The 22,983-nt window shown below is 38.2% G+C and overlaps 1 protein-coding gene and 1 long non-coding RNA gene across 4 annotated transcripts in view; one reads left to right on the plus strand and one right to left on the minus strand.

The window, feature by feature from the left end:
* The window catches only part of TSPAN8 (tetraspanin 8), an 80,146-nt gene extending 61,044 nt beyond the window's left edge, over positions 1-19,102 (minus strand). For all 3 annotated transcript variants that reach the window (XM_070947660.1, XM_070947661.1, XM_070947659.1), the window contains exons 1-2: positions 18,922-19,102; positions 17,397-17,495 (exon numbers count right to left, since the gene is read on the minus strand). The gene's annotated coding sequence lies outside the window, so the exon portion shown is untranslated. The remainder of the gene's footprint in view (positions 1-17,396; positions 17,496-18,921) is intronic.
* On the plus strand, positions 13,191-14,158 carry LOC139319697 (uncharacterized). The gene is made up of 2 exons (XR_011600641.1): positions 13,191-13,607; positions 13,753-14,158. It is a non-coding gene; the product is annotated as an uncharacterized lncRNA (long non-coding RNA).
* Positions 19,103-22,983: the final 3,881 nt, after the last annotated feature.

Here is a 22,983-nt window from a genome sequence, read left to right on the forward strand (position 1 = left end):
GAACAAAACACCACAGTATGTGTTTTGCACATACCATCTGAAATGAAATGTCCTGTGCATGGAATAGTTCACAACACAGACTATTTTGCACATCCCTATGCATAGCTATGTAACTGTCACACTAATTGTAACAATAGCTGAATATCTATTTTTTCCTGCAATCTATGAACATAAGTATTTATTTGTTTACATAGTCATGTTATTTTTACATTTGTAAGTTCAGGACTGGAAACTAGAGCACATACATGTTATACCTCAGTTAATTTGCCTGCTGTTACATGTGTAAAAATATCAATAATAGATTCTTACTTTTCACTTAATATGTAGGTATTCAGGACCTTCCTAATATTATGTAGCATATTTTGCCCATGGGGCAGAAAAAATAGTAATATAAATTGCTCTACTAGGTTGGATTATAATTTGGTGTTCCCCAATAAGCATGGTCCTATTTCAGAATCATGGAAATCCTTGTCCAGCATAGCTTGAGGAGTGGAGAAATCTATTTTTAGGGTAAGATTATTTAAGTAGATTGCACCATAATGTGTTGATATACTAGACATATGCATCTCTTTATTCTTTTTTTAAAATAATGTTTTATTAGGTATCAAAATCTATCTTTTTGATTCTTCAAATATCTGTAAAACTGTACCTCTCTTTTAAGAAAATCCCTCTTTGTTTCAGAGAGGCCAATAAAAATACTGCAAAGCTATCTATTTTGCTTTCTTGTCCTTATTGAAAATTAAAAAGGAAAAATGTAATAAAACTTATATATCACTCAGGGAGGAAGAGGATTTTATGTAACAGGTGTTTTAATCTTTTAAATAATTATATAAACATGCTATATTTTATAATTCCATATTTGATTAAGGCTGTTACAACTGCACATAGAATTCCCATTAGTTTCAAATTCCAGGTTGATGCATCAAAATCCTTTATAATAGTTTTAACTGAGAAAGGAATATATATATTGCTTCAGGTTATTTTCTTAATGGCACCTACTGTCAGCCTAAGTTCAAACATGACTCAGTGAAATCCAATTGAGTTCAGTTGTTAATTTGTCTATATCTAATAGATAGAATCTTGCCAGTCTAAAGCAATAACCTAATTGGATAGATACACAATTGGAGATTCCAGGTGTGGCAGCCCAGGTCCTTTTCCTTCCCCATTCAGTTCAGAACTGGACAATCTCCCTGCTACCACCCTGCTGGAAAGCTAAGATCCTCCACAACTCCTTCTCCAGATGCACACCTACTCCCAACTTGGCTGATCTTGCAAAAGTTATGCAGACTTGAACCTAGTTGGAAACCACCAGAAAATCCCAGGGCTTTGATCCAAACTAAAAAGTTAAAAAAATCCTAGAAGACGTCAATAGCATACCACTTTCGTATAGAAATAGCAATAGCACTTAGATTTATATACTGCTTCATAGTACTTTACATCACTCTCTAAGCAGTTTACACAGTCAGCCTATTGCCCCCAACAATCTGGGCCCTCATTTTATCAACCTCGGCTGAGTCAACCTTGAGCCGTTTAGGATTAAAGTCTTGGCAGTGGACAGAGTCAGCCTGCAATACTGCATTCTAACCACGGCTCCACCATGGCTCATATAAACCAATAAAACCAGGTGGTTTTATCCTTGCTGTCTCCAGCAGTGAAGCTGAACTCAAAGAAGACTTTAACTTTTTAACTTACTCCAGGGCTGGATTGCAGTTACCCATGCTTTTTTAGAATAAATCCCTATAAATTCAGTGAGACATATTACTAAATAGACATATATAGGAACAGAGATGTTTGGGTAAGAGTAAAGGAGAATAAACACTCACAGAATACCAGACTCCACATGAATGGAGGGTTCATATAACCATAGACACATTTGTTTAAACCTTTGTTTACGTATTGTAAAGATTGGATTAAGACATGCCTATTCAAAACTTAACATTATACAATATTTTGGAAAATTTGTTATTCTCTCTTTAATTTGCATCACATTTTATTTATTCAAATAAAAGTGTTGCAGTGAGATAATCAACTTTATATACCCAGTGTTGATGTGGGCATTTTTCCTAACCAACATATTATTTACAGATCATTAGATTTACAGTATGGAATGTATAATCCTACTTTATAGAAAATGTGGTTCAGAGGCTAAAGGACAAATACTGTCATAATGCAAAGTATGTAAATCAAAGGTCTAGCAATTTGTACCTCTGGGCCTCATTTTTAGCGGTTGTCATCACTTGAAAAAAAATTGGATCTTTGATTATTATGACTATTTCTTCAGAACATGTGATGTATCTATTGTAGGATATATTGCAGGCTTTGAAAGCCAGTCCAGCATTCTTTTAACTTCTGGCAAAAGGATGTTTGACATCCCCCTCGTAGAACGGGATTGTTAAAATTGCATTACTGCCAGTGAATGTTTTGGAAGAAATCCTGACCCCACGGAGTTGTTTTTTAATGGTTTCAAAGAACCATGAGTTCATTAACTGTGTTTTTGCTTCTCTCTGGAGTTCTCATGAGACTGTTTGCAAAGGATTCCACCATTCAGCCTAGTTGGAGTGAGGTAAAATTACTGAACTCAAGAGCCTAGTATGATTTATGTGAAATGGTGATTACCAAGAAAATTCTTATGTCTCTGAAATCTCATACTCTTCATTTTTTGCAACAACTTTTCATCACCCAGACATTATTTCACTCAATTTTAGATGTGTGTGAAAGGAGTTTGGCTTTGAAATCTCTCTGCTTGCTAACTGGATAAAATAAGGCACAATTTAAAGTATCCACAATTTATACTTATCTACTGCAACACTTTACTTTTATACTAAAACCGCAGTAATCACTAAACATATACACACTTAACATTTTTCATAATGTTTACATAATCTCTATCACCAATACATTATAAACAAGGATATATTCAGCTTCACAAGTAGTCCTCAACCTATGACCACAATTGAGCCCCAAATGTATGTTATTAAGTGAATTTTACCCCATTTTATGACTTTTCTTCCCACAGTTGTTAAGTGAATCACTGCAGTTGTTAAGTTAGGAACACAGTTGTTAAATGGATCTGGCTTCCCCACTGACTTTGCTTGTCAGAAAGTCTCAAAATGGGATCACATGACTCCAGGACACTGTAACCATCATAAATATGAGTCAGTTGCCAAGCATCTGAATTTTGATCACATGATCTTGGAGATGCTGCACTGGTGATAAGTGTGAAAAACTGTCATAAGTTACATCAGTGCTGTTGAAACTTTGAATGGAATTATTGTAAATCGAGGACTACCTGATTATTTAGCTGTGTGGAAATTTTTAATTGATCCTGGATAATAAATGGACTTTTCTATTTCTTATTTATAAACCAGCTAATGATGGAAACATTAGGAGAAAATTTCAAAAATTGGATTGCTCCATCAGCCAATAATATGGTTTTCCCTTTTTCTCTCAGCCTTATCTATTTTCAAATGTTATAATCATTAAATAAATATTAACCCATAATCTAGCCTTTGCATAGTGGCTTTAAGAAAATATTTTGAAATATTTTATTTATAAATTTTATTAAACATACACACTTAATTATTGTAGATTACAATAATAAAGAATCTGTCAGTAGATTATCATTGGAAGAGCAGAAAATTATCTAAATCCAGCTACAAGAATTAGGCATTTCTGCTCTATACTGCTCATTTTTGCTGATGAAAATTATTATTAATTTACGTAATCTATTTGGCCACCTATCTTAAACTACATAACTTTGGGTGGCTAAGAAAACACATAGACAACATAAAATCTGTAAAGCAACTCTTAGAAAAATAAATCTTCTCATAAAACAGTCTCCTCACAAACCTGTCACACAACACAGAACAGAGCATAGTTTACTTAGTGGGTTCCAATAATATCCTGGCGCAAAGTCTGACAAAAAAGTCAGGCCTAGAAGGCTGAAAGACTTGATATCATTTAAATCTTGGGTGAGGGCTGTTCCCTAGGGTGGGTGTTGTGACAAACGTACACTTCTTGGTCCTAAGAGATGGCATTGTTTCACAGAAGGGACCTAGACTGTGTCTGCTTTGCCAAGACATAATAAAACCATTGGAGACAGGATCTTAAAACTGGAAACCAGTTGCACTCAGAAGCTTACTGGAACACAGTGCAGTGCTTTTCAAGAGCAGTTCTATGTAGCATACATTGTAATAGTCCTACCAGGCAGTGACTAAGACATAGTGACCATGAGCAAAGTCTCCTAATCCAGTAATTTATGCACTAAATGGATTTTTGCAAAAGATATCCTGGCCAAGCTGTCACTTGCTTCTTGTACAAGAGCAATGAAAACAGGAGAAACCCCACCACCACCACCAAATTGTGCACCAACTCTGCTTGTTACCAATGGAGGATCTACAGATCTGAGCAAACTTAAAATTCCCACAGCCACTCAGCTTTGATAGGAATGAGTTGAAATGTGTTTTTCCCCATCCAGATATTTAGAGTTTCCAGGTACTAGGAAGCAACTTTGATAGCATCACTTGGGTAGCCCAGAACAGAGATACGGTACTCTGAAGTAACTCCTTGTGTCATTTTTGGTTCCTTGGGTCCAACAGTTCAGAAGAATACCATGATCGATGGTACTGAAAATTCTCAACAGAATAGGATAGCCCAGTTTGGAAGCTGTTTTAAGCTGCTCTTAACACCATATAGATAGTCTTTGCTTAACACTGGTAATTGGGACTGACAATCCCATTGATAAGCAATGTGGGATATCATATGATCATGCTGACTGCTGTGATTTTGTGATTGCAAGCTGGTTGCAATTTTCCAAATTACATTTATATGACTGCAGGGACACTGTGACAACTGTAATTTTGAAGATTCATCAGTCAGGTGCCATTGTAACTTTGAACAGTCGCTGAATAAATTGAGTGGTTCTTCAACAAGGACTACCCATAATTTAGGACTGATTCTTCACATACAAAATCCAACTAATGGTTCTTTGATGTATTGGGGATACTACTTTTACCCTTTCTGGTTTGGGATTTTTTAAAGTGCTGAACTGCTTGATCAAGACCACATGAACTTATCAAAATGTCAAAGGATTTTCCTGGCTACATCCCAGTAACAATTTTTGTCTCACTGCTGTATGATACATTTCATTGAATACCCTTATCATTGGCAGATGTGTTCAAAACAAATTTTTTCACTTTTATGATTTTATTTTTATAGAGGTTGTAAAGTTGTACATTTAAAACACTTTGGCTAAAATATTTTATTGTGACAATTGGTTAACATTTAATTCCCTAAAGCTGGAACAGTTTTTTTTTTTTTAATCATAGACAGACATATGGGTTTTAAAGAAAAATAATGTATTTGCCTATAGTACAAGAAAATGTATGAGTTATAGCCATATTCTGATTTGAAATGAATGTTTGCAGAATAAAACAGAACAGTTCACATGAATTTGACTCATTATAGTTTTATACAGCAATAGGTAATTTAAAAGGTGTATGAATTCAGACACTTCCTTTTTGCCATTATACTCCAGATGTACCAGATTCAAGCTAATTGAAAGAACTTTTCTGCTCCAATAAAGTTCATTTTGCTACTCTTGTTTTACACAATACTGGCAAACATTTGTGAGGACCTCACAGTAGGCAAAGTAATGGTTTCAATCTTCATGGAGTCAATATTCCCATTGACATCAATAAGATTTTGACATCAATAAGATTTTGGCTGGCTAGCAAAAATTAGGTCTTTTTTGTGCTTTTTAGAAAGGACGTTTCCTGACAATACACAGATGGCCCAGGAGAGACATTTTCAGATGTCGATTATGTTTTCCCCTCTAAATTTGTTTTGAGAGCCATTTGTTAATACCATCCCTATTTTGGGATCTTAGACAAAAATATTCTCTAGAACAGGGATGTCAAACTCGCGGCCCGCAGCCTGGATGCATGACGCATTGGCCATACCCACACCTGGTTTAGCGAAGGGGAAAAAAGCTGTGATACATTACGGGACGATACCATGATGACACAAGTTTGACACCCCTGCTTTAGAATATCTGAAAATTTTGTACAGAATTATCTATCAGACTGTTGCTTCCAGAATTATGAAATTTGCAGAATATTTCATTGTAATTATATAACATTTAATATAAATTGAATCAAAAATTTAGGATGTTATATGGCAGCATAACATTAAAACCAGAGAAAGAAACATCAATAACCAGCATTATTCTGATGACCTACTCTGATAGTAAAAAATACAAAAGACCCAGTAAGCTCTAGTAATAAACGTCAAAGAACACAGTGAAAAATTGGAACTAAAATTAAATATAAAAAAGACAAAACTGACAAGAACAACAACCAGCCTTAGAATTCTTAATGAAGATATTGAAATAGTGGAACATTTCCTATCAGGTGTGAGAAACCAGGTTCACATGTGAAAGTTCAAATTAACTGATTTATTGATGAAATCCTCTGCACAACTAACTTCTCAACTAACAATCAACACTGGTTGGATAATGTTCAATGGCATTCAGGGCGGAGGGTTGAACTTCATTATTTTGTGACTAAAGGACTAAACTAATGCCTTGAACTCTTGACAGTCTCTCTTGACAGACCTCCCCTTCAAAAGAACCCACCCCTTCTTCCATTAAGGATCTTTAAAAGATGCCTTCCCTTCTTCCATGGCCACTTCAGTATCTGAATTCTCACAAAACTTGGTAGGGGTAGCAATGATGCCATCTCAAAGGAGTCCTCCTCCACTCTATCTGAATTGACTATTAAGGCAGATGCTGCTGGCTGAAAAACATCTAGAATATTAATAGATTCCTCCCCCTCAAGATGTAAATGTCAGAACTGGATGGTTGTGTATCATTCACTGTTCTGCCTCCCCTGAAGATCCCCACTGAAGTTGGTTAACCCCTTCACCTAAGGATTCCTTGTATGGTGCTTGATGGGGAACTGGAAGTTTGGAAGAATGTGGTTTTTCATGGAAATGGTAGAATTGCTTCACCAAATTAGGGGCATAGACATAGCTGGCATAGCCATGAGCGTTCAAATTCCAGGTACTCTTTCCAATGCATCAAATACTGTGTGTCTTTGCCTCCTTGCCCAAAGTCCTAAATTTCTTCCACTTCATATTCATTTTCTCCTTCCACAATCACCGGCAGCAGTGGGAAGTGTTGGGAGCATAAGGTGCTAGAGGTTTTTTCTTTGAATAGTGAAAAACTGGGTGCACTTTCATGGAAGGAAGTAATTGCAAATGAAATGTTATGGGACTGATCTGCTGGAGGACCTTGAAGGGTCCCACAAATTTTGCTTTTAGTTTCTTAGACAACCTTGTAGAGACCAAAAACCTGGTCAAGAGTTAGACTTTGTCTCCTTCAGTTATCAGTAGCCCTTCCTGTCGATGGGTGTAAGCAGCCTTCTTGCAAAACTGCTTTGCTTGTTCCAGCTGCTGTTTCAACAGGCTTTGGGCAGCAAACTGCTCTTGCAAAAATTCCACGGCTCCTGGGATGAACTTTCCTCCCTCAGGTTCTCTGCTAAGACTCTCAGATGTGTTCAGCACAAGCTTAAAAGGGGATCATAGCAATTAATGTGTTGTAGGAAAAAATCTGCCAAGGGTAACAATGAAGGCCAATTTTCTTGGCTATAAGGGTAGTAATATCTTAAGTATTGCTGGAGCATCTTGTTAATATTTTCAGCCTCACCATTTATGGCTGGGTGGTGGCCTAAATATAAGCTAACCTGGATATTCAAAAGTTAGAACAGAGCCCCCCAAAACCTGGAGGCAAGTTGACTGCCCCGTTGGAGATTTGTCTGGACACCATGCCTCTATAGCAGGGATGTCAAACTCGATTTCATTGAGGGCCACATCAGGGTTGTGTTTGACCTTGGGGGGTCAGGGTGGGTGTGGCCAGCTCAATGTCACTTGTGTCGGGAGAGCCTGTAATGGCCTGAGCACTCTGCCAGTGAAAACAGCCTCCTGCAACCCTGCCCGTGGCCCTCCCAAGCTCCATTTTCACTGCCAAAGGTACCGCAGCTGCTCCTTCGCTGTTTCCAGGGCAGCCCTGCAGGCCAGATCTAAGCACCCTGCAGGCCAGATCCGGCCCCCAGGCCTTGAGTTTGACACCCCTGGTCTATAGTAAAAGATGCGGTCCAAAAAAAGTTGAGCTGTTTCTTTGACAGTGGGCAATCCTTTGGAAGGGATAAAGTGAGCCAACTTGGAAAAAAGATCCACTACAACTAGTATGAATATATAGCCACAGACTGGGGGTAGATCAGTAATAAAATCCAGGGAGACCAGGGAGCGGTTGTAACAGTCTTGCTGGCTTACGATGGTGGGATTTAGCCCTTTTGCAGGTGTGGCAAGATGCTACACATAGTCCTTGATGCCTGCTGCCACTTTAGTCCACCAAAAGTCTCTTAGCATTCTGTGCAATGTTTTCAACACTTCCGTATGCCCCACTGTATTATTATAAAGGTGAAAGAGATGAGGGTTTGGGTGGAGGGAGCTATAGAGGCATTACAAGATTGTTTTGAGTGCACAGAGTGGGGTATGTTTAAAGAAGCAGCAACAGATAACCAACCTATAAATGTAGAGGAGTATGTCACTACTGTGTCTGCATATATTCAAAAGTGCATTGAGGATGTCTGTGTCCTTAAAAATATTGTTGTGAGAGTTAATGAGAAAACATGGATGGTATATGAGGTTCGCAAGATGTTGAAAGCACAGAATGTGGCTTTTAAATCTGGCAATATGCTGGCACTTAGGACAGCCAGAGCCAATTTGAAAAATGCCATAAAAAGAGCAAAGCAAGCCCATTGTCAAAAAGTTCCAAACTTTTTTTTAGGACCCAACAAACACCAGGTGTATGTGGCAAGGCATCTAGGCCATTACAGATTATAAGGTGGCTCCATCATATTGTAAGGGTGACACAGACTTTTTAAATGAGTTGAACACATTTTTTGGAAGATTTGAGGCATTAAATAGCACCCCCGCAAGGAAAGCTGTGCCCCATCCAGATGAGCAAACACTGTGCTTTGATGTTACCTTTGTCTGGAGGACTTTGCAGAAAGTTAACATTCGGAAAGCAGCAGGCCCAGATAATATCCCTGGGCGTGTTCTTAGAGAATATGCAGACAAGTTGGCTTGTGTTCTAACAGATATTTTCAATCTTTCATTGCAAAAGGCAGTTGTTGTATCGTGTTTTAAGACTGATATTATTTTGCCAGTGCCAAAAAGTCTACAATTACGGGTCTTAATGATTACAGTCCAGTTGCACTTACATCCATCCATATGAAATGTTTTGAGAGGCTGATAAAGGACATTATTATATCCAGCCTCCCTCCAGCTTTTGTCTTGCTTCAGTTTGTTTACCGTCCAAATCACTCTAAAGAACATGCTATTTCTTATGTTCTCCATCTGAGCTTATACATCCTTAGTAGGACCATACCTGGAATACTGTATCCAGTTTTGGTCACATTACAAAAAAGATGTTGAGATTTTGGGAAAAGTGCAAAGAACAACTAAGATGATGAAGGACCTGGAGACAAAAACATATGGAAAACGGTTGCAGGAATTGGGCATGGCAGTCTAGAGAAAAGGACTAGGGGTGACACAATAGCAGTATTCCAGTATTTGAGGAGCTGCCACAAAGAAGAGGAGGTCAACTTATTTTCCAAAGCACCAGAAGACAAGACAAGAAACAATGGATGGAAACTAATCAAGGAGAAAAGCAACCTGGAATTAAGGAGAAACTTCCCAACAGTGAGGACAATTAACCATGGTAGCACAGTGGTTAGAATGCAGTACTACAGGCTATTTCTGCTGACTGCCAGCTGCCAGCAGTTCAGCAGTTCGATTCCCACTGGCTCAAGGTTGACTCAGCCTTCCATCCTTCCAAGGTCAGTACAATGAGGACCCAGATTGTTGGGGGTAATACAGTCAGGTCCAGAAATATTCGGACATCGACACAATTCTAACATCTTTGGCTCTATACACCACCACAATGGAGTTGGAATGAAACAAACAAACACAATGTGCTTTAACTGCAGACTGTCAGCTTTAATTTGAGGGTATGTACATCCAACTCAGGTGAACGATGTAGGACTTACAGCAGTTTGCATATGTGCCTCCCACTTGTTAAGGGACCAAAGGTAATGGGACAGAATAATAATCATAAATCAAACTTTCCCTTCTTAATACTTGGTTGCAAATCCTTTGCAGTCAATCACAGCCTGAAGTCTGGAATGCATAGATATCACCAGACGCTGAGTTTCATCCCTGGTGATGCTCTGCCAGGCCTCTACTGCAACTGTCTTCAGTTCCTGCTTGTTCTTGGGACATTTTCCCTTCAGTTTTGTCTTCAGCAAGTGAAATGCATACTCAATGGGATTCAGGTCAGGTGATTGACTTGGCCATTGCATAACATTCCACTTCTGTCCCTTCAAAAACTCTTTGGTTGCTTTTGCAGTATGCTTTGGGTCAGTGTCCATCTGCACTGTGAAGTGCCGTCCAATGAGTTCTGCAGCATTTGGCTGAATGTGAGCAGATAATATTGCCCGAAACACTTCAGAATTCATCCTGCTGCTTTTGTCAGCAGTCACATCATCAATAAATACAAGAGAACCAGTTCCATTGGCAGCCATACATGCCCACGCCATGACACTACCACCACCATGCTTCACTGATGAGGTGGTATGCTTAGGATCATGAGCAGTTCCTTTCCTTCTCCATACTCTTCTCTTCCCATCACTCTGGTACAAGTTGATCTTGGTCTCATCTGTCCATAGGATCTTGTTCCAGAACTGTGAAGGCTTTGTTAGATGTTGTTTGGCAAACTCTAATCTGGCCTTCCTGTTTTTGAGTCTCACCAATGGTTTACATCTTGTGGTGAACCCTCTGTATTCACTCTGGTGAAGTCTTCTCTTGATTGTTGACTTTAACACACATACACCTACCTCCTGGAGAGCGTTCTTGATCTGGCCAACTGTTGTGAAGGGTGTTTTCTTCACCAGGGAAAGAATTCTTTGGTCATCCACCACAGTTGCTTTCCGTGGTCTCCCAGGTCTTTTGGTGTTGCTGAGCTCACCGGTGCGTTCCTTCTTTTTGAGAATGTTCCAAACAGTTGTTTTGGCCACGCCTAATGTTCTTGCTATCTCTCTGACGGGTTTGTTTTGTTTCTTCAGCCTAATGATGGCTTGCTTCACTGATAGTGACAGCTCTTTGGATCTCATCTTGAGAGTTGACAGCAACAGATTCCAAATGCACATAGCACACTTGAAATGAACTCTGGGCCTTCTGCACATTGTAATTGGGGTAATGAGGGAATATCACACACCTGGCCATGGAACAGCTGAGAAGCCAATTGTCCCGTTACCTTTGGTCCCTTAACAAGTGGGAGGCACATAAGCAAACTGCTGTAAGTCCTACACCGTTCACCTGAGTTGGATGTACATACCCTCAAATTAAAGCTGACAGTCTGCAGTTAAAGCACATTGTGTTTGTTTGTTTCATTCCAACTCCATTGTGGTGGTGTATAGAGCCAAAGATGTTAGAATTGTGTCGATGTCCCAATATTTCTGGACCTGACTGTATGCTGACTCAGTAAACTGCTTAGAGAGGCCTGTAAAGCATGGTGAAGCGGTATATAAGTCTAAGTGCTATTGCTAATCAGTGGAACAGCTTGCCTTCAGAAGTTGTAGGTATTTTATCACTGGAGGTTTTTAAGAAAAGACTGGACAACCACCTATCTGAAATTATATAAGATCTCCTGCTTGAGCAAGGGGTTGGATTAGAAGACCTCCAAGGTCCCTTCCATCTCTATTCTGAATGAAAAGCAATTTTATTGCTACCTTTGAACACAATTTAGAACTCTATTACTTTTAAAAATCAGAATAGCAATGTATATTATTGTCCTTGTATTTAATTTTACATTATAGGTAAAATTATTCTGCTTTTTAGTAAATGAATTTCATTCATAATTTTCAAATATAAATTATAGTCTAAAGTATTCTTATATGAAAAAGCCTGCCTGATGTTAATGGGAACCAGACTATATACTTAATGCATTGTAGAACCGTAAGAATGTGTGTATCTGTGTTTCTAATACATTATCAATGTATCTTTTATTATTCCTGTATAAGGCATTTTATGATTCATCATGAGATTATATCCACCCAAATAGATTTCTCTTTCAATTGAGATATGTGCGGGGGTGGGGTGGGGGCGGGGCTATTGACAAAATGATTTGGCTTATTTCCAGGAAGAATATTTGAGTATATCCAGATCAAAATGTACAGGAAACATTTACAGAGCGTAACCAAAGAATGAACTGAAGAAATGATCTTCTTGATTCCCATGTCCTCCAGACTTCCATTATTATGTGTTGGCTAACTTCCAACACATAGAGAGGGCTCCCCATTAGGAAAGACTAATGTAATGTGAAGAAAGGCAAGGAGGACGAATGAAAGCACCTCGAGATCAAGGGATGATGATGGGCTGACTGTACCATTAAACAGAGTAACAGTATTAGCTCAGGCAACAGACAGTGTATAACATGAAATTAAAAGAAATAATTGATTACTGTTAAATGTTTGGAAGAGTCAAACATCATGTGGATGTTTTATGATATTGTTATACTGAATGTGATAAAGTACCTTAGTTGATTTAGACTATTATGCATTTTGAGCTGGGATGTAAGTAATATTGGTTTCTCTGACTGCAGCAGCAAAAGATCTTTGCATAATCAAGTTATTTTTTGGTTGCTTGTTTTTTTCTACCAATATTTGAATACAACAATTAACTGGAAAAAACATGAGATTATTTCACATAAAAACACGACACCAATTCACTGATAAGTAAATAATTGAGAACTCTTCAGTGCAAGAGTTAAAAATTCAGGCAAGGTCCCAAAAGGGAGATCTACTGCACATGCAAAGAAATTGAAATACTCTTTTTTTTTATAAGCAATGAATCTGCCTAATAATTAAGCAATTATTTCAATTTAATTGAAATAAAACTGTGCAGATATTAATTTAACAAAAAGTAATTAAAAATAGGAATATAATGTGACAAGGAATGTTCTTGTATTTCTTTATCCTTAGAGAAAGATAGAAAACAACTGTCTCGTGAACGTCTATGACAATTACTTCCCCAAAAGAAAAATACACTCAAAGCAAGACTGGGTCATCTGTTTCCTTTTTATTAACAATAATAATGTCCAGAGTATTACGGATAGCAAATAATACCACCTAAGCCAATTTTAAGTCAATTTAAAGATATTTAATTTTTTTTTTTAATTTGAAAAATAGGCAAACCAATAAAATACGCCATCTTCTCTAGAACATACCGCCCGCGTCCTTTCTTCGGTACCTGAGCGCGCAGAACTACAACTCGCAGCTTTCCCACTTTTGCTTCTACCGGACTTGACTACAAGAATCGGCTGCCCACCGTGCAACTTCGCCATTGCCTAGGCTCGCATACGTGAGCCCGGTAAACCCGGCAGTGCAGAGAAGTTGCTTTCGAAGAAGTCGCGTCCTTCTCGCGCTGGCCCACAGAGCCCCCTCGCGAGCTCCTCCGGTACTGCTCGAAGGGAGTCACTGCTCGAGGTCAGGGGATGGCTGGCTGGAGGGTTGGTGGTTTTTATAGTTGGTGTCTTTTCTGGGTAAAGCCTGGCGGGAGTCCTTGCCGTGGCGGACGTCGCGACGATTTAGGTGCAGTTGCTTGAGTAATATTCTCTCCATGCTTTGTCAGGAAAGTGGTTCAACTCATCTCGAGAACAGAAAGAGCTAAGCCTTAACCAGCGGACAGAACGAGCGAGTTGGCGAGAAAAGCAGTACCTGATGCCAATCAGCCTATTGTTTCTCAGTGACGTTTTCGCTGTATCTGTTTTTCATTTTAAAAGCAGAGAAAACATTTTCCTGGAAGTGGTTTCTTGGAAGAAAGAAGGGCAAGTTTTGTGATCATTAGTTATATTGCTTGGAGTCGTGGGGAGGGGGAGTCTTAGTTAACTTCATGGAGAGTATCTCCGCAGTGATCTGTTCACCTAAAACCAAAGTTGTGTGAATTTGCTAATATGCAAACATATTTCTTGTGGATGATCAAAGAGAACATGAAAGGAGATAAGTAATTATTAAATTAAAAATTGCCAAACCTTTAATGAGTATTAAATTCTTTTAAAACGATTTTCAGTTTAAAATCATTTTTGCTCTTTTAGTAGGTTTTTTTTTTTCTGGACACAAACATCAGTTTTACATAGTTAACCACCTCTGACTTTGTTATCTTGAGAAATTACCACTGAATATTTAGTAACTTTTTAAAAGTGTAGCAATACTAATTAACTATACAGTTCTTAAATCGCAGAAAAGGAAGCTATATAGAATAGATTCTATGCATCAGGGGGCTGAATCTGGAGTTGAAATAGAGTAAGACTGCCTCTGTGTGTCATCCCATGATACAAGGAGAGACTCAACTTTGCTCCATCAGTGCATGGCTGTTCTCAGAAATTTAAACATGGGGGCTTTTCCACACACATACATCAATGTGTTTTCCTCCTATCCCTGAGTGTTCTTTATCATGCCTCTTGCATACATCAATGTGTTTTCCTCCTATCCCTGAGTGTTCTTTATCATGCCTCTTGCATACATCAATGTGTTTTCCTCCTATCCCTGAGTGTTCTTTATCATGCCTCTTGCATACATCAATGTGTTTTCCTCCTATCCCTGAGTGTTCTTTATCATGCCTCTTGCATACATCAATGTGTTTTCCTCCTATCCCTGAGTGTTCTTTATCATGCCTCTTGCTGCAAGACCACTACAATTGCTACCTGCACAAAAGCTAATACATATTACTTTCTGCACAGTGGTTGGTTGTTGTAGACTGGGGAAAATAAAAACAGCACTTGCATTGGGAGAGGGCTCTGTGCTGTTTGGACAGCAGCCCGGGGGTGAAATCCAGCAGGTTCTGACAGGTTCTGGAGAACCAGTAGCGGAAATTTTAAGTAGTTCAGAGAACTGGCAAATACCACCTCTGGCTGGTCCCAGAGTGGAGTGGGAATGGAGATTTTGCAATATCTTTCCCCCAAGAGTGGGGAGGGAATGGAGATTTTGCAGTATCCTCTCTCTCTCTCTCTCACACACACACACACACACACACACCCCTGAGTGGGGTGAAAATGGAGATTTTGCAGTATCCTTCCCCTGCCACGCTCACCAAGCTACACCCACCAAGCTACACCACGCCCACCAAGCCACGCCCACAGAACCAGTAGAAAAAAATATGAATTTCACCACTGCAGCAGCCCACCCCCTACACACACACACACACACCACTTTTCTTCTCCCTTTATGACTGGAAAAAGTAGCATATGATGTCTTTTCCATTACACATGTAGTGAGTCAAGTCCAGTTTGTCAATGGGCATGCCCAAAATGGTGATAGTGAAAACACAAAGGAAAGATAATGCCATTTTGGGCATGCCCATCGCTATTTTTTCCTTCCCAGTAACCAAAAATCAGCAAAGATATTTAACATGGAAACAGAAAATCCCACAAGCATGCTAATGTACACCAGGAATGTATATGTGTATTAAAATATGACAAAAAAGTTATCAGGATTTTTCTACCTTTTCAAGAGACAACTCTCCTCCCAACCTGTGGCGTGATTGCAGTACCATCTTGTACATTTGGAAATGTCAACCTACTAGAAGACGTACTTCTATAGCATTGATATTTGATTAATTAAAAACAAAAAGGGAATGGAAGGGAATGGAATGGGACAGGCTGTATCCCTCAGCCGTAAAGGAGGGAGGTGGTCTTGAAATGAGCTTATTGAAGCTCTATAGATCACCATATTTTCTCAGGGTTCTCCTCCATATGATGCATGATATTCGCATAGAGATATTATTGAATCTTCCACTGGAAAATAACTCTTTGATTCCAGATCTCTTTGATCTGGCTTCACTCAGCCTCAATAGCAGGCTGTCAACACTGTAAAAAGTATACTCAGATCCAGGGCAAATAGATTGTAGGAATGAATTTACAATTATGTAGCCATAATTACAATATGAAACTATCAAAATAGAATTCATTAGCAAATATGATAGTAGAATAGCATTTCTAACATTCCTGTAAATATTAAATAAAGAAAGCAATTGTCCCTCTTAGATTCATTTACTCTTTTCATGCCTGTTTCTGAGGCATTGAAGACAAGACAGGTCTATATTTGTATTTGATTGCCTAATACTGTATTAAGCATTAATAAATTAATTTTTTTAAAGAGTGATGCCTGAATTTAACGTTAGTTGATTATAATTAATTTTATACAATGCTCATTGTTAAAAAGTCAAACATGTTTTTCTCAAGAGAATTTGAATCTAATATCCAGATTATACTTTTAATAACTGAATGAACAAAGATACAATTTTTAAGTTGTTATTTCTTTTAAAAAATAGTCGTGCGGTCCTGCTGAAAGAGTATCACAGCATCATGCACCTATTCCATTAAGGATTATGCATGCTTTATTTATAATATTTTCTGGAAGCCATGTAATTCATTGCCAACAAATCTGAAAGAAAATCCCTGGGCAATTCACAAAAAAGATTTACCTTTTCTAGAAATTTTAGCTGTTTTTAATACTTTTATGTAGTATACCATTTTATATTTTCACTAAACAAGACTTGTGAGAAATTTTGGTAGTTAAATTGTTTCAGTTCATTTAGCAATTTTAAATGTCCATCAATCTTCTGGAGAAAAAATTGACAAAAGACTCAGAGCTATAGCAAAACTGATTTATATACTAACATTGGCACAGCTAATGTGTTTGTGTCAAAGTAAATCATATTTTTCTTGAGAAAAATGGCTACTGCTGTTTGGTCTTTTTGCTTTCACTTCTAATTGCATTTCCTTGCAGCATAGAACTTTTAATCAAGTAATGGTAGGCTGCATTTTGTTTTCTGCACATTGGTGTCCTCTTATATCACGAGGCACTTAATACAATATGTATTTCCCAAAAAAAGTTCCTGTACAGAAAACTGTGCAATTCCTATATAATTCTGTTTGTTTATTTTGGTATGAATATGCCTTGCATAATTGTGAGTATTCATTTCCAGTATACATAATGATATACAAATATGTATCATCAATGTTTTTAATAATCTGCACCTTTTTAAAAGTTCTGTATGCGAGTGCTATTTTAACCGTTAATCTATATATTGTTTAGAATATATTGTTATATATTCTATAACATTTTCAAAAGTTGCTAGTATTGATATTATACAAAGGTTTCAATATCATAGTTAAATTCTACATTGTACAGTTTCTAAATACAATATTATTTTCAGTAGATTTTCATTATTAGCTATAATTTTGAAATCATTTGAAAAATATTATTTAGATTTACCTGGTACTGTAGGATGAGGAGACCAGAAGTGGCAACTTCACAGAGAGCTGCTTTCACTGAGTCATGCCATTAGTCTTTCCAGCTTGGCACAAATCCACACTGATTGCCATTAATGGTTCCAGTATTTCAGACAAGAGTTTTCCCAACCGAGAAACAGAAATACAATAGAAAACTGAGCCTTCAATATAGCAAAATGTATCATCTGTAGGACGAGGAAAGTACTTGCTAATTGCAATTCACTATTAAAAGCTAAACTATTTGAGAATAAATGTATTTATTGTAAAAATAAGATATTACAAAAAAAATAGCCCACAAAATTTCGAATAATTTAGTAGAAATATCAAAACAGAACTGTTTACTTTAGGAAATGTAATGAGATTCTCCAGAATACCAATTCCCAAAGTGAGAAATTATGAAAGACCCCCACAAAAAGTACTTTAAACTGAATTTCAAAATTTTGATGGCTGCACTCCCTCCCTATGTCAAGTGATTGCATTATGAGTGTTGGCAACTGGCAACTGGCATATCGGCCAGTTACGGCCATTTGCAGTGACCTGCAGTCACATAACTACAATTTGTGTTGGTTTCTGACATTTATTTTTGGTTTTTGGCAAAACCACCTAATGGATAAAACAGATTTGCTTAGCAACCATTGTGTTCATTTAATGACCATATGTGCTGTTCCCCTCACACACAGAAACACACACACACACACACACACACACACACACACACACACACACACACATTCTAAAGCTGTTTATTCAGACCCCCAAATTGGTCCTCAGAAAGCACCATGTTGCACAGGTTTGGATTCTGAGCTCAGCATGACAAGAGTCAGTGGGTAAACCAAGTCCAAGGGGCATATATGAAGTCTAGGAAAACAATCCATGAGTCAAATGGGTCAGGATACAGAGCACGAGCATACAAGGCAGTGGTGAAATCCAAAAATTTTTACTACTGGTTCTGTGGGTGTGGCTTGGTGGACGTGGTGTGGCTTGGTGGGCATGACTTGGTGGGCGTGGCAGGGGAAGGATACTGCAAAATCTCCATACCCACCCTACTCCAGGGGAAGGATACCACAAAATCCCCATTCCCTCCCCACTCCTGGGGGAAGGATATTGCAAAATCTCCATTCCCACCCCACTCTGGGGCCAGCCAGAGGTGGTATTTGCTGATTCTCCGAACTACTCAAAATTTCCGCTACCCATTCTCCAGAACCTGTCAGAACCTACTGGATTTCACCCCTGATACAAGACAAAGAACTGGGCATGTTGCTCCAGCAATGCTCAAGTCCTCAGGGTGGGATTAAGTAGGCAACACTGGTGCGGCTCTTCATGAGGAGTAAGGTTGCCTCCTTCCGAATAGTCCAGCTGACCAGCATTCACCTGTCTCCTCTCCACCCTATGTATCCTCTGATTGGGAAGAGGTGTGGACTCTCTCTCCTCCTTGTCACTAACTGTCAGCAGCTGCTCCCAGTCCTCACCTGAACCCTCCTGGTCAACTCACTCCAGCTGCGGCTCACCTTGCTGAGTTTCAGCCTGTCACTCATCCAATTGACCCAGCTGAGGCTGCTCTGTCAGGCTAGCACTCTCCAAGCTCTGATTTGGGCCATTGCATGGCTCCGTGCTTTCCTCTGCCGACTCAAACTCCTCCTCCTCTTCCTCCATCTGGAGAAGGGTCTGGGGGCAGCACAGCATTCACTTAACAACTGCTGCAAAGTCCTAAAATTGTGTGTGGTCATGTCAAGAGTCATGACAAATTGAGATAGTTAAATTTTCAGTTCATTTAGCAATTTTAAATATCCATCAGTCTTCTGGAGAGGAAAGTGACAAAAGACTGAGAGCTGTAGCAGTACTTTATATACTGATATTGGCACAACTAGCATGCTTGTATCAAATATACTTAATAATTGTAATGACTTAAGATCATAATTCTGAGCTTGATTACTGTTGTAAGCTGAGAACTGTGTATTAGTCCTTATTCTGAATAAAACTCCACATTCTTCACTTTATAAAATTCTCAGATACACCTGTTCTAAAAGATACGCCTGTCTTTTCCCTTAGAATATGATGGGAACTGGGCTGTTAGCAACCCTCTTTTGGGCAAGGATAGGGAACAGCAGCTTCCAGCATCCCTCATTACTGGCTGGAAGTGCTGAGAATTAAGCAAAAGCTGGACAGTTTCAGCAAATTCCTTTTCTGAAGTAAAGATGTTCTCCTGTCAGACTCGGTATCCTTTTTCTCAGCCACACCCTGGCTTATACTTGTCCTTCTTTGCTCCTGGGAATATTGAAATGCCTCTAAATTCAGAGAAAAGCCATTGGTGTGGTTACAGGACCTTCTATGGCTTCCCAGGACTGGATAGAAGTCACACTATGAAACTTATGGTTTTCTTCTTCCTCTCTTTCTTAAGTGAAGAAAGTAAAATAAACAGCATTTATTGTTGAAGAACTGTATTAATGGTGTTGCAAATAAAACTTTTCTTCTTTTTATAAAGCTTATGTAACTAATACTGAAAGTATTATATTTATTGGACAGTGCTTTGGAAGATTTTAAACAAAGAGTTTATTTTTAAAGACAATTGAAGAATATTAAACAAATATATTGGAAATTTGTATTTTGGAATAAGGAATTTTTTAAAAAGACATTCTTGTTTTAACAAATTTTATGCTTTAAAGAATATTATATATTTTTCTTAAAATCCTAATAAGTGTTATTTTATCAAAATATTATTTTTATGTTTATTAGATACTAATAAATGGAAGAGTTGAGTTTCACTCTCATGCTGAAAATGTAATACATTTGAGGATACATTGATGCATAAGATAGGGCTTGTTCTACAGTTATCCTATTTTGGTTTAACATTCATATTATTTTTAAAGATATTTCCTTTTTTAAAAATTCTCATTGTTTTTTGTTTTGTCTGTTTTACTTTTTGCATTATTCAATGTATACATTATTCTTATATAATAGCTATAAAATAAAAAAATATGAGCTATTTAGTTCTATTGTTATGGACTAATATTAATAGGATTGTTAATATGATTTTTGGAACAATTGCTGTTAAAGATGTATTCTGAGGGAGATGGGTAGTTCATAAATATAAAAAATAAGTAAAAATATTTTTCTTAGTTGTATGTACGGTATTTGGAATGTATCAAGATATCAAGAACTATGGATCTCCCCCCTCCCTTCCCCCCCTCACACATTTTGGCTGCAGTTGACTGGAATTTTATATGGAAAAAGCATCTGAGATTGGTATGAATACTGACAAAGGAGACTAGAGTTCTCTGCAGTGTTATCTCTACTATTTTTTAACCACATCTCTATGCCTCCTGCAAGGTGACAGGAGATTGAAACTGAGCAGCCTTCAATACTTTATTGGATAAGTTGACATATTCCTTCAAAGAGGCCATTGTGTCTTCTGCTCAAGAAACCATTGCTTAATCCAACCATTTTGGACATCTTTAGACCAAGTTCTAATTTTCCTTTTGGGGGAAGGTGGTAGAGAAAGTGTTGGTCCTGCAACTTCAGAGGATCTAAAAGAATCAGATTTTCTGGTCCCGAGGCATCCAGCTTTCAAATCAGGATTCAGCATGGAAAATGTATTGATCATACTTTTTAGAGACCTTTGGAGACATAAGAAGTAGAGCAGTGCAACCTCCTTGTTCCCCTCATCAGTGATATTTAATGTTGTTTTTAGTGTGCCCCGTATTTCCAAAACTATTTCCAATTCAAAACTGCTCTTTAGAAGGCCAGATCCTGAAGATGAAATTCAAATGGCCACCTAATGAGAAGGAAGGACTCACTGGAGAAGAACCTAATGCTGGGAAAGATTGAGGGCAAAAGAAGAAGGGGATGACAGAGAACAAGATGGCTGGATGGAGTCACTGAAACAGTAGGCATGAGCTTAAATGGACTCCAGAGGATGGTAGAGGACAGATAGGCCAGGAGGAACATTGTCCATGGGGTCGTGATGGGTCGGACACGACTTCTCAACTAACAACTATTTCCAAAGTGGTTATTTCCATTCATAGAGTGGGGAATAAGAATTATACAGATAGTCCTTGATTTACCATCACAATTAAGCCCAAAATTTCTGTTGCTCTGTAAGACAGTTATTAAGCGAATTTTGACAGTTGTGAAATGAATCTCTGCAGTTGTTAAGTTAGTAACATGATTGTTAAGTGAATCTGGCTTTCCCATTGACTTTGCTTGTCAGAAGGTTGCAAAAGAGTCTAAATTTTGATCACACGACCATGGGGATGCTGCAATGGTCATAAGTGTGAAAAACAGTCATAAATCAGTTCCATTGTAACTTCAAATGGCCACTAAATGAACTGCTGCAGTCAAGGACTATCTGTATATAGAGACCTCTCTTCTGCTGCAGGGCTCTCTACTTTCCCCATTTTTCTTTAGCATCTACATGAAACACTACAGGGGCAATTAATCAGCACAGGCCTATTATTTTGGTCCCATGCTAAACAGGAGATATTGTATTAATGCTCACCCAGAAATTCACAGACTCTGAATTAAAACGAATAGATTGAAACTGAATCTGTCCAAGACAGAATGACTCTGCATTTGTGGGTCAAACAATTCCAGAGTAGCATCATCTTTGGCTCAGAAGGGGAGTTTATTACTCTATTCAGAGGTTGGCTGTATCTTGGGACTCCTCCTAGAGTCACAGCTACTGCTGAAGGAGCAATTACACTTGTGACCAGAACAGGTTTTTCAGTTACATTTCTATACCAATTGCAACCATTCCTGGATCTGGAAACCATGCTCACAATGTATTGCAATAATGTGGTCTTCATGAAAGTGTCCTTAGAATACATACAGAGATTATAGCTCGTACAAAATGTGGTATTTCAGAAGATGGTGGATTTTACCTGTTTTCCTCAGGAGGTTCTGCTTCTTCAGGACTAGCAGCATTAGTTATCAGTTGGCTTCTGAATTAATTTCAAAGTACTGATTATCCTTTTTAAGGCCCTACAAAGGTCTGGATCATGTGAAGGACTCATGTCTGAATCCTTCTGGCTATTTAATCAGATTAAGCAAGGTATACTCACTCCAGGTCCCAGTTCTCTGAGATTGCCATCTAACAGATGAGTAGTTCAAAAGACACTAATTAAACCTTGTACATGTTAGCCCCAGAATATGAATCTGATGCTCTTCTTCCCGCTCTTTCAAGCCAAAGAACCTTGGCATCTCTTTTTTTTATGATTGGAAGGCATGTACTCATTGTTTACACTGTCTAGCCTGAGCAATGCTGTTTTCTTTTCATCAACTTGAGCCCTTATACACTGTGATTCTGGACCTAGAACAATAGATGTATAAGGTGGAGGGGATCTTAATGGATCATTCTAGATTAAGCTTCTCTGTGTGCTGACAGATGACCATTTGTCTTAGCCTGAAAACATTAAATGAGGTAAAACACACCACTGTTCTGAACAAAGTCCCATTGCTTATCAATTTTTAACTGTCAGAAAATCCCTGCTTACAATTTTTACAGAGAACAGGTTGCTCCTTCCTGCATGTAATTGTTTTTTGTTTGTTTTATTTACATATTTTAGACTACTGTC

Source organism: Pituophis catenifer, unplaced genomic scaffold, assembly GCF_029215685.1.
Source record: "Pituophis catenifer annectens isolate HBS135680 unplaced genomic scaffold, rPitCat1.0.hap2 SCAF_7, whole genome shotgun sequence".
NCBI classification, from domain to species: Eukaryota; Metazoa; Chordata; class Lepidosauria; order Squamata; family Colubridae; genus Pituophis; species Pituophis catenifer.